Source organism: Dermacentor albipictus, chromosome 10 (genome assembly GCF_038994185.2).
Source record: "Dermacentor albipictus isolate Rhodes 1998 colony chromosome 10, USDA_Dalb.pri_finalv2, whole genome shotgun sequence".
Classification (NCBI taxonomy): domain Eukaryota; kingdom Metazoa; phylum Arthropoda; class Arachnida; order Ixodida; family Ixodidae; genus Dermacentor; species Dermacentor albipictus.
Window position 1 is genome coordinate 91,580,378 of NC_091830.1, and position 10,938 is coordinate 91,591,315.

Consider the following 10,938-nt stretch of genomic DNA (forward strand, 5'->3'; position numbering starts at 1 on the left):
ATCCTTAGGGATCTGTATCTTTGTCTTTGTGCTTGCGTCCCTTACGGTTGTCAGAAAACCGTTGTATTCATATCTGATTAAATCGCACTGACCTCGCGCGAACCTCCGGCGCAGGTTGCCATTGCAACTTGCAGAAAACACTAATTCCACATTAGCGTAATATCAAGCTGTCTGGAATGCAAATATTTGAGGTGAAGGTTGCATGATATTTGCGAAAATATGTGGTTGAATATGACATCTTCAACCGCGTACAGTGTCAACAGGAATCTCTATGCAAAATCAGCAATGAATTCTTCTAAAATTTGACAAGCTGCATGAAGCTGTCTCATTTAGCTCGCCATAGTCTTTATGACGCAGGCATACGTCCGTGCGTGATGTGGTGGACAGCTTGACAGTTTCTGTCATCTCATGTGAGCGACACTGCAGAAACTCAAGTATGATTAAGCCTTAATGTCTTCTTCTTTGTTTTCATTTGTCAGCGCAAATAAATATATGACATGGAATTCATTCTCGAACGTCAGTGTTGATTTAGTGCGCACACTAATGTCATGACATGATATGACATTTATTAAATGCATGATTTATTCCTGGCACTACGACTCTGTATTCGCCAATTAAGAGCAAGAAGCGTCATTGGCTAGTACTATAAAAGAGTTTAGAAAGATCGTGGACAGCGCACTTTTGTTGACCGCTACAAACAACCATTGCGTGTGGTAACTAGATCAATCTGTTGAAATGGCTGGTTAATTCCACACATTTGTTTCCCTACTAGTCATGCGCTTTGCGCCACCCAGTACTAACACCGCTCTTCTCTACGCTGTTTCCAGATTTACGCAGCTGCAATGATGAAGTACTACTCGTCAGTCATCGTCTTGCTTCTTCTGCTGGCTGGTACGAAATTTTAGAAAGCAACTTCTTAACCTCGCCTGACACTTCATAGAGTGCCGCTTGTACAAAACAGGTTTGGGACGCCTGGTGCTGTTGTCACTGGATTCAATGGGATAAGATTGAAAAGTTGTTTTCATTGACGAGTCACATAGCATCATCATTCATTGTGCACCTCCATGTAAATCACGAAATGATCCAGTCCACGCATGTGATGGAGATACCACGTAGTATGGAAATCAGTGTACGCATGGGAAGTTTGAAAATTTGTGAGGTTTTACGTGCCAAAAGCCCTTTTTGATTATGAGGCACGCCGTAGTGGGGGACTCCGGAAATCTCAACCACCTGTGGTTCCTTAAAGTGAACCTAAATCTAAGCGCACTGGTACTTTCGCATTACTCCCCCATCGAAATGCGGCCGCCGCGGCAGGGACTAAATCCTGCACCCTCGTGCTCAGCAGTCTAACACCATAGCCACTAAGCAACCACGGCGGTTATGTGAAGTTCTTATGACCCACATAGGCAAAATAGCTTATACGAATTGATTGGAACGAACTGAAGATTTCACTGACGAACGCATCACTCGGCGACATCCCATATTGGGCCGAATGGCAAGACACGACGTGTTAAGCTTTTGAGAAATGTATCGCAGCGATAAAGAACAAATGGACACGCAGAGCAAACTTGCGCGACGAACGAGCCCCGTAAGCTCTATCTTTGTCGTCATGTAGAACATGCGCATGCGCAATATTTATGAATAAATGGTTGCTACGGGATGCGCCTAGCGCCAGGCGTCTCAAAGCACTAGTACGCACGAGGAAAATTCGCAAGTGTTGTACTCTATGATTTTAGACATGACTCCTTGTGCTAATGAATAGAGCTGGGGCATTCTGCGCTTCGAGTTCCGGGTTTGAAAATCAGCCGTAGAGCGTGTACTTTCTTATATAGAGCTCTCTCTCTCTCTCTCTCTATATATATATATATATATATATATATATATATATATATATCTGAACAACTCGATTTATACGTCTGTTGCGCGCGTAGTGATCAAAATAGGCGAATGTTTACGAAAGTACAGGATACAGCCAGTGTTCTGTGTCGAATGCAAGCTTTGCAAAATTCCGCACATACCACACACCGTAGCAATTGCCATTTCGCGAATCATTTTATAGTTTGATATACAGGATTGGCCAAAAATCTGACAGGCAGAAACAGCCGAAAAAGTATATTATGCTTCACAAATGTACTACAAAGAGGAAATCCAAGAATCATCACGAACTAGAAGTAAAGAGGAATATCACGTTGGTGGTATACCCTTAATGATGCAATCACTACTCATTACTACTTCTACAATTACTACTTAATTACTATTAAGGCTACCAGATATTAGATTACCTATTCCTATGACTCGGTTTTTGTTTCGGCTGCAAACCACCATTATATACGCGCCGAAGTTTGTTTGCGGTACATGAAGTGTTCTTAGTTGGAGGAACGAGGTAAGCTGACCCGGTAAGCAGCGTTTCTTACATGCACCTGGGAAAGATTGTGGACGCTTTCTCCTACCTCTTCCCCCTGTTCATGCTCGGCCTGTGTCGAGGTTAGTCTGCGCTCACTCTCATGGCAAAGGGGTGGCCGTAACCTTGCGTATGGTTGGCAGCATAGATTTCCATCACAGCATAACAGCACAACAGCTTTCCATCACTAAGTTGCACACTGAGGACACTGTAGTGTTCTTGATAATTGTGCAATTATTCGTGCACGCACGTTTCCATTCAATCAGGCGCAGACGTCAAGCGTCGATGATTCATGTGAGATTTCTGAAATATTCGCTCTGTCATGCATGCAGGTTTCTTGGACATCAGCTCCGGAAGTTTGCCGGAGGAGGAGATTACGTATGAACCCATTGGTGGGTAGTTGAAGGTTCGAATCAGCATGCGTCGAAGTCTTGCAAAAGCAGCTTATATGTAATTTTTGCAGAATGATAGGCAATATACGCGAGAAAGGCACGAATGCATTGTACCGTGAGAAATAGCCCCATAATTTTCTAAGCATAATTGCGGCCCCTACGTTGTTCTTCATGCGGTCTCATGAAATAATATGAAGTAAAAAACGCAAGTTCATTGCTCAACCTGATCGACGTGCTGCTCTTATATAGAGGTTGTTCCGGTTGATGCGGTATGGAGACTTGGTAACGTTTATAAGTAATTGTTATGAGATGCAATACACATATGCAAATTTTGTTTCTCACGCAAAACATCAGGTGAAAGTTGCAAAGTAATTGTCACAATGGGTTAGTAGAGAAGCAAATCCCAAAGGGGCCTAGAGGAGCAGCCGCTAAGCAAAGCTTCACTTGAACAGTAACAAACAAATGAGTGCTATTTTCTTCTCGGATTTAACAATGTCTACGTGCGTCCCCACAATACTTCGGCTCAAGACGGCTTAGGTACCATTAGCGTAGCTTATCAATGAGACAAATCAGAGGAGAATATGTTTGAAAACTTCATTCCGCACAACGACAGAAAAAAAAGGACCGCCCCATACTTCTCGCCAACCCTTAACGCAACGCCGCTTTTACTTGATCTTGGATAGCACATTTCCGCACTTAAATACAAAGAGTTTTTAACTGAAAGTAATGTGAGCTCATCGACAGTTACGGATTTCAGTGTTGACGTTTCTTGAACTACATACTTATTATATGCTGCAGCCTCCGCGTTTCACTGTCAGTTCGGCCAACCACGCATGTGCATCAATTTCATATTCAATGTCAATTAGTGTTGCCATAGGAAATCCTCGCGAATTTCTGCCGTCGCCATCCGCGTCGGCGACGCCATGAGGTTCCATATAAAGTACAAGTGCGATAATATTGCGCCCGCGGGCCGTATGCTGTCGGTGAGAGGGGAAACATGGGAGCGTAAGCTTAAAGGACATTTGCTTGGTGCGGCTGTGTCTTCTAGCGTGCAGATGAAAAGAAGGTGTGGAGGGTGCTTGCACACTTTTCATGCGCGCAAGGCGCTAAGTGTGAACGCGTTGGGAGGTGGGCGTGAAGGGAGGCATTGTAGCACGTGTCTCCGCTTCTACTCCTACTGTGACAATGCATGGCGAGGCTAAGCGTGGCAGGCAAAGTGCTGCCTTCTGAGCAATCTTGTGCTGTGTAAGGGCCGCGATGTACAACTTTAGTTTTGTTTAAAGTTTTTATTTGCGCCTTCTTTTCAGATGAACGCTACTGGAACCATGCTTGACCAGATTTGTCTCCACCAACGTTTGTTTTTTGGTGAGTTGCATCCGTTTCGAGTGTCCTCTGATCTGCCTTTGAGCATACTCCTTCATTTTGTGCAGGGATTTAATATCCTCCTTTCTTTCGTTACAATTTCTCTCTCTGAAATGCCGTCCAGTCTGTCAATAGTATCTGATCGATGCATTCGTGTGTATTCTTAAACGAAATGCCAGCCTTCAGGAGGTGATGATCGCTACAGAGCGTTTCTTCCGTATTTCTCCATGTGGCATTTTCGTGGTTCTTGAACATGATAAAGAATAGACATGGTGCGCTTGATTAGGTATTACTCTCTCTAATCGGAAAATATAGATTTGTGAGGAGTTTCAGTGTGTTTTTCTGAATGACCGAGTGGCTGATATTCCCCTTCATTGAAATGAGGCTGGATCTTCAGGTCGCATTCATCGCGTTCAATACGCTTAGCACAAGTTGTGTGTTGTTTTTGGACTCCTTGAGTCCCGTACTGAAGAGGCATGTGCACAAATTTGAACGGAAAGCTCCTATTCTGGAAAATGCTCAAACATGGAAAAAACTCAAACACCTACTTAACGCAACAAAAAGCAAGCGAAATACCACGCACACAATCAGACGGGATATTTTGCAACCAACTGGGATTGGACGAAGAGTTTCTGCGAGAGCAATAGGTGCGGAAACATGCATCCCACGGAAAGATACATCCATCAGAAACTCGGACAGCTATTCGCTAGAAGCCCTAACGGCTTTCTTTTGTTGACGTTTGGAAGGCACGCGGTCACCTTCGCCATCAGTACAATGAGTCGCGAACTTCGTACGTTGAGCCTAGGGGAATAGCCATCTTCATAAAGGACGATGCGCTATCCCCAACCACCTCACCGAAATACAATGCACCGCAATATTCTAGACACTATAGCACGAAATCGACACCGTAAACCATCCTGCACAGACGATACCCCGAGGTCACTAAAATTGAGCACTAAGAGTGACCCCTGAGGACCCCAGTCCACATGCGCTACACACGTACGATGATCTGGCGGTATCGTTCAAGAGGAACGATACCGATACTTCCAAAACATGAAGTGACAGCCCAAAGGCAACTCCACATCAACACCTATCCTAACTTTACGCTCCTGCGTGCCATGCACCCCACCTTTTATGAACGCCGCTGTCCTTTCTGTACGCAACAAGCTACCCTATACCCACATGGCATCGGCCTGCAGAATATCTCTAATAAGTACCTTAACCGAAACGCAACGTGCAAGCAAATCGGCAGCTCTGCTTTGGCTCTGCCTGATCGCCAGAGCCAAAAGTGCTACCACAGCCACTGGGTACCTGGACTGAAGGCTCCACCCACCATAGGGTGCCACCCCATTCCGGGCCGCATGAAAATATCGTTTTTTTTTTCTGTCTCTCTTGCTACAATATTCTACGCTGAATTTAAAGGCTAGCCAACAGAGATAGCTGATATTTCTGTTTAACACTGTTCCCACATGCCTTGTCTGACTTGAAGCGGAAGGTAGCACGAAGGAAAATTAACTCTCCCCTACTGCCGTTATTCGCACCGCGAGCGTCCTGACAGCGAGTGTCCGCGTTCATTGACTTTGATGTGTTCGTGTTTACCTTTGAGTTCTTGCTAATGTGAATGTTATTTAAATTAGCAAGCTAATGTTGACAGCAGTGTATACAGCTAACAAAACTACTGACCTTACTGTGTATAGCTGTCTAACGCTTTGCTATCCCATTCGATGCTCCTCTTCCAGACGAAAGTGTGAATTTTTCTTGAGTAGTGGCTGTAAACGTATACGTTAACGGTGTCATTCTGTTTTTCAGACCGAAGGTGAAAAGAAAGCGGTTGCCCTGATAATTACAAGTGCAGCCACAGCTGCAAGATCGAGGGTTACCACTTCGGCGTTTGAGAACCACCGTATAAGACCTACTGCACCTGCTTGCCTTATTACCGCTTGTGTTGCAACGTCATCTTCTTGTTTATTGCGCTTCACTTGCACTACCTCCTTTTAGCGCTTTGTGCACAAAAATGATGTGAATAAAAGTAACATTTGCTGCAGGAAAGCTTGTCGGCAGGAATATTTCCAAGGCATACTTACGTCTTGATACCCTTTAATCACCGTAAATACAAGATGATTCCCCTCATCGCGTGAAACCGTCGCAATGGCGTAGTGGCTCAAGGTTTGCGCTGATAAGCAAGAGGTCAATGCAGAAACCCCAGCAGAGGCGGCCCCAACGGCTGCCTTTCGGTGGCAGCGAAGCGCAAAAAATCTGCTACTGCGCATAGTTCCGTGTCATAAAACCGCAGATGGTCAATGCCAGCCAGAACGCAGTTTGCCCTATTCAAAATAATGATTCGGACACACAATACCCCAACATATACATTTACTTTACGTACCAGTGTTAATGCTCTCTCAAGAGAAATGCGCGCAAACTTCCATATAGAGAACTGTATGTATGAGTGGTAAAGGGGTGAGCATGCTTCTTTGCACTAAGAAAAACTAAATTGGGAAGGCAGAAACCATAAACAACGATAAAGACCATTTATAAAGGATGTTGAATAATATTGTAGCGCTTTTAATGGCTCGCCTCTTATTCACTTTTGTGAAAATGCTCTAGAAACACCAGCAATGCAGCTTTGCGCTGATTAGCTGTGACACCTGCTGCAAGAACAGGCCCCCATGGATCTTCAGCAGGTCAATGCGCAGCAAATGATACTAGTGACTGGCACATATTTGCTTTAGTATGTGAGCCAAATAACATTCAAGCTTCGCAAGCATCTGCTAAAAAGCTCAATGAGGCTCATTAGTAGGCAGGCAGCTGTACAATAACCTCTGCGGTTGACATTTCTTTAAAAAACCAAGAAGGCGCATATAGGATGGTACATTTCAACTTATGCCGAATGTTTTCTTTCTGGCGAAATCAAGTCACTTTGTGAAAGAGAGCAACCATGGATATGGTTGCTCGTTTCGCCTTGTTTTGTAGAGAAACAGCGGGGTTGGGGACGTGCAGGCTAATCTAGACGACTGCTGCATACGAAGAACCCAATTGCAAAAATGAGGTCATCACATTCTCGCAATGCGTAGATGTTTAAAGCTAGTTTAAACTTTGCCTGGTGGGCAAAAGCAAACAGAAGAGTCATGCGGGTCTGTAATGGATAGTTCGTCTCGTTGAGATCATTTACGTTCCTTCATAGGTGGTATCGGCGATGGAATCACGGTGGCTGAAAGCTACAGCGGATTATCCGATGGCTGAGTTCCCTTCAATAGCCTCTTGAACAAGATGTATTTATTTTATATTGTTGCGAAGTACCCCTTATGTACCGTCTTATATACTGGCCTAATTTAAATATTTGATAGCAACCTCACACTTGTCGGCTTAAAGGACCTCATCATTTTAGCTTGAGGCCACATGACGCTTGCACTGTACTAAAATGGTTCTGTTTCGCCGACCGTTGGCGTTGATGTGCTCTAGAATGTAAGCGCGTAGAAAATGGCTCGCGTACGTAATTCTCACTTGCTTATGTAGTATTCCAGGCTTGAATAACCACGTCATGTACACGCACTTTCCATAATTATATATGCTGACGAGTGGAACCTAAGATGACCGAAGTTTAGCAACATCAGGGAACAGGGTTTGCTGGTACACATCAGACAGAACGCTGGCTGTTTTTGTTTTCAGTTTTGTTGAAGATCGAGATTTAGCTCCTTCGGGTGCGGTCAATTGATAGAATTTCGGTTACTACGATGGAGACGACACTCACTCTCAACTTCGGAGTGTCTAACGTCTAGTGTATCTTCGGTTATCAAGAGATAGGCCAAGATGGACTGAAGGTAGTGTTTCCCAAGAGTGTGGTCTCCATGGGTGCATGTATTGTTACCGGCGTGTGCGCGATTACAAAAAGAGTGATATTACAAATTTCAGCATGAGTTCACGTTGAAAGCTCACCGTATTTGGCGACCATCTCCCAGCCAGTTTCGGATATGCTAAGCCACAAAGAGCACTGAAGCTCTCATGTGACTTGTATTTGCGCCTCCGTCTTTTGCTTCGGCACGTTTCTGAGTGCTGAACCAAATAAATGATTCCTCGAGTAGTGGACGCACACTAAGGCAAAGGCTTCGCAGCAGACCTTGTGTTCAGTCAACGATACGGCGGAAGCCAGCCGCGACAGCTTTGGTTCCAGTTTGAAAGTATATGTCTTAAAAGCGACATCATGTTCCCTTCCAGCCTTTTCTGAAGGCGTTCAATCTCACAAACCTTGAAGCTTCAGTATTTCTTCCAAACGATAGGTGTAGAATATGAAAGATCTGTTAGGAGTGTGCGTAAGTTTGCTTTTACTGGAGCTGTGTAGTGTTTTACCTAGATATCCAAGTATTTTCATTGCACTGTTGCTAGTTATGCTCATGTGTCCTGACGTGTAGATGGCGAATAACCACAATCAGTTTAACAGCATAAATGCTTAAGGTGAAGGCTAAGTCTATCAATGGCTATGTAACGTGCCCATGAATAGTACTGTTGCATGAGTTCTGCAAACCAGTCAAAAAGAAAGAAAGGTTAAAACATAAAATAAGCTTCGAAAATATTATGAAATAAAAAAGAATCTATCAAAAGTAATATATATCTGTTTAAACAGATTACTAATAAGGAACAATGGAGCAATGGCACACACTTGTGGCAGGAAGCACTCATACGGAATAGACAAACTGTGTTAGGAGTAGAGGGGAGTGTAGTTAGACAAGAGGCATACTAGAAAGTGCGAAAGGAGGGTTAGAAAGTAGACAACGTGTTTTTAAACATATCACGACGTATCAAATGAAGGTTATGCACAGTTTGTATTCTGTGGAGAGGTGCTTACAGAAAAAAAAAACGAAATATGGAGCGGTCTGTGGCAGAGCAGGAAAGATATACTGCCACGTTCAAAGGGAAGGGCAAATCGTTTTATTTTCTCTCATGTCACACTCTCGGCCCGCTCCCGCTGACTTGGCCCACTTCATCGTTGTTGACACATCCGCACTTCTCTTCGACCACAGAGCCCACCACCGTAAAGATGGAGTCGCAGTCACTAGTCCAGTCATTGGACGTGTTATCGTTTAGATAACACGTACGTTTGCAAGAATCTCATGATTTGAGGACGGGTGTAATTTTGCTCATTTGCGCAACTTGCTGACGTTGTTTAAGAAAGCGACACAGTATGTTCTATGCTGTTTCGGCCAGGCTTTAGGTTCTGGTCTAGCACGAGCAGCTGCGTAATTATCATCATTATCAGCCTGGTTACGCCCACTGCAGGGCAAAGGCCTCTCTCATACTTCTCCAACATGGCAGCTGCATGGTCCTTCCTGAAACCACCGAGGAATGTGCTGAAAGTGAAGGCTCAGGCACGTCGTTGGCGGAAAAGCAAGACATGCGAAGTGCTGCAGCGTCGCCAGAAAAAAGGGTGTGCAGGTTTGCGCTGCAAGAAAAAAAATCGCTGCATAATTTCACAGATGTTGTATGGAAGTAGCCGAAAGCAGAAGGCTGCGTGTGACAAGAATACACGAGCAGCGAGTTACAGAACATGGCCGAACACTGTACGGGCCAGAACCACGCGTGCATGAGATGGGAAGTGGTTTGCAGCTGGCGGCGCATTCTTGTATGCTTACGCACCCATTCGTTGATGCCGTAGCAAGGGCTACTCGTGCGTCAAAACCAGGTGGTGGACGAACGGAACATTTTGATGCATCAGGATCGTTCGGAAACATTCTTGAAACTCAGTGAGAGACAGTATGGACATCTGATGTGCACAGTTTTGATAGGGCCGCCGTAGCGGAGTCATTTCACGTTGATGAGATTTTGGTCAGACATGAATGGATAGGTATCGAAGTGCCAAATCCAGGAGAAGCGGGCTTACACGACGCGGCTGGCAGGAAGAAAGTGAGAGAGAGAGATAAAACTTTATTATGTTCTTGATGGGGTTGAGGGGTGGCGGGGGTCGGAAGACTAACCCCCAATAACCTCCTTCCTAAGACGGTGGCCAGTCCTTGCTTTCTGGCGTCGTCTTCAGCCATCCGAGTGGCCCAGAGCTGCTCCTCTTGCTTCAAGCTGAGCAGTAATGTCTCCCACTGCTCGGCAGTAATTATGGTGCGTGTGTTTGTGCGGGAGGAGGGGGGGGGTGTTGGTGGGTGTGACGCTTTGGGGCATTGCCAGATAATATGATCGAGGTCAGTGCGGATCGAGACAGTATGGGCATCTGACGTGTACGGTTTTGATAGGGGCGCCGTAGGGAAGGAGGCATTTTGCGCTGTTGATATTTTGGTCAGATTAGAATGAGTAGGTGTGGAAGTTCCAAATCCAGGAGAAGTGGGCTTACACGACGCGGCTGGCAGCAGGAAAGTGAGAGAGAGAGATGAAACTTTATTATGTCCTTGATGGGTTTCAGGGGTGGCGGGGGCCGGGAGACTAACAACCGATCCCCCCCTTCCTCAGGCGGTGGCCAGTCCTTCCTTTCTGGAGGTGTCTTCGGCCATCCTGATGGCCCAGAGCTGCTCCTCTTGGTCCAAGCTGAGCAGCAATGTCTCCCACTGCTCGGCCGTAGTTATAGGTGTTGGTGGGTGAGGCTTTGGGGCATTGCCAGATAATATGATCGAGGTCAGCGCGGATCGAGACAGTATGGGCATCTGATGTGCACAGTTTTGATAGGGGCGCCTCAGCGAAGGAAGCATTTCGCGTTGATGTGATTTTGGTCAGACATGAATGGATAGGTATCGAAGTGCCAAATCCAGGAGGAGTGGGCTTACACGAAGCGGCTGCCTGCAAGAAAGT

General features: G+C 45.4%; 1 long non-coding RNA gene across 1 annotated transcript; it reads left to right on the forward strand.

Moving 5' to 3' along the window:
* The first annotated feature begins 688 nt into the window (after positions 1-688).
* On the forward strand, positions 689-6,128 carry LOC135918130 (uncharacterized). Its single transcript, XR_010569566.1, has 5 exons — positions 689-713; positions 828-891; positions 2,734-2,793; positions 4,101-4,158; positions 5,965-6,128. It is a non-coding gene; the product is annotated as an uncharacterized lncRNA (long non-coding RNA).
* The last annotated feature ends 4,810 nt before the right edge of the window (positions 6,129-10,938 follow it).